Below are 6569 nucleotides of genomic sequence, written 5' to 3'. Positions count from 1 at the left end.
TTTTCTCACTTACCAAAAAATGCTGAATAATTCTTTCACTCTTAAGTCCACCAGATTTTACTTTAAAATCTTAGGAGATTTTGCATTGTCTCCATTCCCTAACAATGAGATTACCCGCTAAACATGAAGAGAGAGGATAAGGAATTAATTTTTTTTTAAATCAAGTGTTTATACATTAAAAAGAAATTGTACAGATGAGTAACATCCGTGCTCACTCCCAAACGCAGCCCTCTCCCTAGAGGTGGCTACTTTTAAACATGTCTGCCGTTATTCTCGTGGTTACCCCCACATCTCTATATAATGTGCTAACACTGCCAAGGTTTGATTTATTAACATTAGTCACACATGATCTATTAACTTGCTGCAATAATAAATGAGGATTTAACCCACCTATTCTTGGGATCAGTCAGGATCAGGGCAAGAAACAAATCATACCGGTTATTTTAACTGTGAGAGTTTAATACAATGAATTGCTATCAATCAAGTGTTGGAGAACTGAAGGCACAAAGGGGCCCATGTAGTTGCTCACAGGTGGCAATTGCAGAGAGCAGCTGCGAGTGGAAGGCTGGTGGAAGAATCAAAAAGAACCAAACCAAAAGGACCAAACCAAAAAGTCATTCAGATGTAGAAGCTTGAAGGAAGGGCTGCTAGACACTGGCGGGGAGGGGTGCTGTCTCCAGAGCTGGGGTTTGGCCCGTGAAGAGAGGTGCTGGCTGGCTAGCACTGGCGTCTTTGAGTAGGCACCGTGTGCCTGCTTCTGGGTGTTTCCGAACAACTGCCAGCTGGAGCCACCTGCTGCTACCGGATGATTATTTGTCATTTCTGGAAAAACAGACAGGAACCAGGAGCAGAGAAGAAGGAACACCATCTTCCTCCCTCCTGGAACCTCAGTGTCCCTCTAGTGTCTCTATTGACAGAGCTTCTCTGGGAGTGGCCAGACAGGCTGAACTGTGGTTGCACGTCCCAGCGCTGATCAAGCAAGGGCTGGCCTGAAACTGCTGGGGGACAACAGCTCCTACAAGTCCTGCTCTCCACGCTGTCTCAACTCCTCCTCCTTTATAGTCAATAACACTGTTTTTAGCTCATTAACTGGCTTCCACTGTGAACTGAAATAGTAATAATCTATTTCTTTTTTTTAATGTTTATTTTTGCGAGACAGAGCGAACAAGTGGGGGAGGAGCAGAGAGAGAGGGAGACAGAGAATCTCAGGCAGTCTCAGTCTGCTGTCATTCAGGCACTGACAGTCTGCTGTCAGCGCAGAGCCCAACGTGGACTTGAACTCACGAAGAGTGAGATCATGACCTGAGCCGAAATTAAGAGTTGGAAGCTTAACTGAGCCACCCAGGTGCCCCAGTAATCTTCTATTTCTTGATCGATACCTCATACTCCTTATAACCTGACTCTCTACCTTTGCAAGACGAAGTTTTAAGCCATGTTACCTCTCTTCCCTTCCATCTTCCAAGGTCCGCCAGCAGCACTTTGACTTCATATTGTCAAAGTTGATAACATTCAGACTTTGTTCTATGATCATAATTAAGTCTTTTATGTTTTGTGGGTAGGCTGGCTCCAAAAAATTGAAAGCCAATAAACAGAATTTATACGATTATGACTAGATAAATATTTTTCCTTTCAGAGCCAGCTAGCATGCTATAATTACATTTGCTTATCTGCACTTTGTTGTATGGTTACCCATTTGCTTCAAAAGGGGAATATTCACATGAATTATCTTTTCTTAGACATGAATTGCTCGAGATCAGTGTCATTTTGGTTTGCTTCATATTTGGATCATGCTTTTCTGGTAGCATTTTCATTTTCCTGGATTCTCTGGTTGCCTTTGTTTTCTCTTGTTGTAAGTGTAAACATGTGCCTTCTTCAATATATCTCTACTATAGCTCCTCAATCAATATTTCTCATGCCTGGAATCCATTCTGTTTTTTTTTTTTTTCTGTTGAAGCACACATATGTCCAGTTCTAATTTGGATCAATGAGTTCACATTTGGATCGTGCCTTTCTAATACAACCTTCTGTTTTTTTCTAGAATGTCCAGCTGCCCTTGCTTTTTGCACGCCATGTCTCCCCCTCCCCCATACACCCAAATTCTCCACTACATTATTCAGTCTATGGAAAGGAGTTTGGATTTTGAAATAAAGACTTGTAAAAACTGTATGTTTCTTATGTTTGTAACTTACCAGGGTTATTGGTCACTATGCCTTTTTCCATAAGGAAATACCCATAAAAAGAATATAAAGTTAGAAGAAACTAGATATGATGAAGGAGACTGATCAAGATTATAAAGTATCAAAGCCATTTAGGGAAAAAATGGAAAGATTAATAGTTCTTTAAAAATAACATGTTTGCTACAAAATCAGTAAGTTGATACTGGGCCAATAACTTAAATGGCCCATATGACAAAGAATATAGTTTTAGAATGGTAGTGTTAACGGTATTATGCAGCCATTGAAAATGCTTACAGAGATTTTTAATGAAATTTGTAATGACAGTGTTTATGTTAGTGTGTTGTGCTGAAAAAGCAGGCTGCAGAACTATGCATGGTTTTATTTAAAATGCATGGGGAAAAAGAAAATTTAAAGGAAGTGCATCAAAATATTAATAATGGTGAGAAAGCATGGGTTTTATTTATTTTTTGAGAGAGAGAAAGAGAGAGAGAGAGAGACAGCGCAAGTGGGTGAGGGGCAGAAGGAGAGGGAGACACAGAATCCAAAACAGGCTCCAGGCTCTGAACTGTCACCACAGAGCCCAACGCAGGGCTTGAACTCACGTACCATGAGATACGTGAGTTGGAGACTTAACTGACTGAGCCACCCAGGCGCCCTGAGGATGCGTGGTTTTTATTTTCTTGTTTACCCTTATCTATGGTCTTAAATTTTTAATAATTAATAATGGTAACTCTAAGTCACAAAAGAAAAAAGACTACTTCTCCAAATTATGTTTAATTAATAATAATTTAATTAATAATAATTAAAAGGGCAAAAACAGACTGAGCCCTAAGTGTCACATATGTGAGGAAATGAAGACTTACAAAAAGTGACCACCCTGCCCAATGCGTCATTGTTATTAAGTTGGTGGTGGGGGGGGGGTGGGAAGAACCATGATGCAGCTCACTCTATCACTAAGTAGAATTGGGAGGTGCATTAATTAGCTTCTGTTAGGTTATGTTGTAACAAATAGCCTCCAAACCTCCTCGGCTTCCCAACATGAAGGTTTAGTTCTCGTTCATGTTCTATTTTGGCTGCAGTAGTTTCCGGTTGGCTGTGGCTCTGATTTGCCAGTCTTCTTCCTTCCAGGATCTAAGCCAAAAGAGACCCTGTCTGGAACATGTTGCTCTTGGGGCACAGGGAAAGGGCAGAACCATGGTTGAACCATGCAAAGGCTCTTCATACAGGCATTCGAGCTTGGCACTGCTCTCTGCAGGTCATGTAGCCAAAGGTGGGGCTGTAGCATCCTCTTCCGGGGAGGGGGAGTAAAGAGTGGGGAACAACACTACCATCTGCAACAGAAGGGTATGCAGGTTTACATTTTCATAGGTGCCACCGGAAGGAAAACCTTTTGTCATTTTCATTTGTATTCCTTGAATTACCTAAATACCTGAATATCTTGTGCATTTCTGGCCCTTTGCACATGTTCTGTGGGTGACATCTTTGTTTCTGATGTACATTTTTCTAAAGTTTGCTTTTTTCTTATTTATTTGTAAAAACTCTTCAAATAGTAGAGAGATTTGGTCCTTTTCAATCAGACATTGAGAAAAAAATATTCTAGTTTGCTGTTTTTGTTTTTGTTTTATAGAAATTTCACATTTCACTCAACAAAATAATCAGTCTTTTTCTTTATGGCTTTGGGGTTTCATCTTGTTTAGAAAAGCCTTCCTTACTTCAAGATCATTGACAATTTCACTTTGTTTTCGTTTATATTTTTCTTGTTTCACTTTTACTTTAAATGTTCATTGATCTGGGGTTTATTCTGGTGTAAAGAGAAGTTTTTCATCTAGAAGTTCAATTCTCTTGGCCTGAATTTATACAAAGTATAATCATTTCAATGTCTTCCATACCTGTGGTTATTTCTCTTTATTTAAATCTGTCATCACAGTTTTCTATTTTTTAGTTTTATTAGGCAATCACAATATACATTTATCAATTGTATTGCTTTACTCCCGTTCTTCTAATGTGTTAACCTTTACTTTTATTTTTATTCATGAAATTCTTCCTTCAATGTTACCTGTTCTTTTTCTAGTGCTTTCAGTTCTTGGGTCATTGTATTTTGATATATTCTGCAACTGAAGTGTTTTATTTACTCTTTGACTTCAACGTTCTTTACTATAGCACATTAGGTTTAATTGGTTAAGAAATCATATAAGTTGGTATATTAGTTCATGTTTTCTTAACTTTCACTTTCTAAATGAGTAATTTTTCATACCGTAAGCAGCCTTTCCCAATGACAAGAAATATCTTGAAAATGGACTCATTAATTCATTCAAGAAATATTTATTTGAGTGTCTATTATGTGCCAGATATAGTTCTCAGCATTAGGGAATCAACCATGGAAAAAATAAGCCTAGCCCTGGTGGAGTATAGCCCAGTGGGTGTGTGGGGACAATGAATAAGAATAAGTAAATAAAATGAAGATGTGTGTGTGTTCAGGTGAGGAAGGGGTTGCTATTCAAATAGGGTGGCCAGGGAGGATCTCACTAAAACAGGTGGCATTTGAATCTATAGCTGAAGGGGGTGAGGAGCAAACTGTGGGGATTTCTGGAAGAGGGCTGAGGGAAGAGAACACACAAGCCTCTGGGGGAAGGAGCATGGCTTAGTGTGACAGAGGACTTATGACACGGCCACCCTGATCAGAGCTGACGGAAGAGTGGGAAGTGACAGGTCCGTAACACCTTACTCTGCAATTGCAAAATCTAAAATCCTCTGGGGGAAAGAAGTGGGATTTTGATTTTTTCATTTGTTTTTCAGTTTGCAGAAAACTCATTTGGTAGCAAAAACTGACCTGAGGCTATATATATTCGTCATCCTAATTAATATGAATGTTCATAGATTTTACTACAAAAATATCCATGTGGTTGTGCTACCCAAGATTCCTCTCAGGGTTTTGTATTTTACAGTATACTTAAAATTAGAAAAAAAAAGTCTGAGTTCTGGGACATATCTGGCCCCAGGAGGTTGAACAAGGGATGATGGACAAGGGATGGTATTAGGAAGGTAACAGAGGGCTAAAGCATGCAGCGCTTGGCAGATCATTGGAAGGACTCTGGCATTTACTCCAAGGTGAGGGGCATAGCCATCGGAGGGCCATGAGCAGAAAAGTGATGCAGACTGACTTAGGTTTATTTTGTTTTAGGAATATACTGAAGCAGGACAAGGGGGGAGGCACAGAGATCATCTGGGAGGCGACTGTAGCAAATTAGACAAGAGACAATGGTGTCCAAAGTCAAGGTGGCAGCAGGGGAAGTGGTGAGAAGTTGTCAGGTTTTGGATAAATTGTGAAGGAGGATCAATTTACTGATTAATTGGCAGGAAGGTGTAATAGAAAAGTAGAGGATGATGTCCAGGTGAAGTTCCTGGAAGGCTGGAGTTGCCATTACTTGGGGAGACGCTAGAATTCTAGACAGATTTGGGAGTAGAATCAAGAGCTCAGCTCTGGGGACACCTGGGTGGCTCAGTAGGTTCAGTGGCCTACTGTTGATTTCAGCTCAGGTCATAATCTCATGGTTCGGGAGTTTGAGCCCCATGTCAGGCTCTGCACTGAAGTGCAGGGCCTGGTTGGGATTCTCTCTCTCCCTCTGCCTTTCTCAAAAAAAATAAACGAATGTAAAAAAACTTAAAAAAAAAAGAGCTCAGCTCTGGATACGCAGCTTTTATATGAATTAGATACATAAGTGGAGATGCCACAGAAGTAGGTAGATATATGAGACTGCAATTCCAGGGAGAAGTTCAGTTGCACATAGGAACTTGGCAGTCATAAACATAAAGTTGGTGTTTGACGTCATGAATATGGAGGAGATCACCAAGGGAGTGATGGTAGGTAAAGAAGAGGGATGACCTAAGGACAGAGTCCTAGGACACTCCATCATTGAAACATCAGGAAGACGAGTGGGGATAAGCACAGAACACTGACAAAAAGGCCTACAAGAAGTAGGAGGAAACCCAGAAGAACGTGGAATCCTAGATGCCAACTTAAAAATGTACTTCCAGGGGAGAGAGCAATCAAGAGTACAAAATACTGCAAAGTCTAAGTAGATGAGGATGGAGAATTGACCACGGGCTTGTCAACATAGGAGTAACTGGTGACAGTGACAAGGGTAGTTTCTGGGGTGAAAGCCTGATTGGACTGAATTCAAGAAAGAAGGGGAGGAGAAAAAGAAACCCCATACACACAACTCAGAAGTGGAGTTTTAAAGATGGATGGGGTACCTGGGTGGCTCAGTTGGTTAAGTGTCTGACTTTGGCCCAGGTCATGATCTCACAGTTTATGGGTTCAAGCCCTGCATCAGGCTCTGTGCTGACAGCTCAGAGCCTGGAACCTGCTTCAGATTCTGTGTCTCCCTCTCT

Source organism: Lynx rufus, unplaced genomic scaffold (assembly GCF_022079265.1).
Source record: "Lynx rufus isolate CCGP_SWC_20201006 ecotype Redwood Valley unplaced genomic scaffold, mLynRuf1.p SCAF_11, whole genome shotgun sequence".
Taxonomy (NCBI): Eukaryota; Metazoa; Chordata; class Mammalia; order Carnivora; family Felidae; genus Lynx; species Lynx rufus.
The sequence above is the reverse complement of the archived record's forward strand: the minus strand, read 5'-3'. Positions refer to the sequence as shown.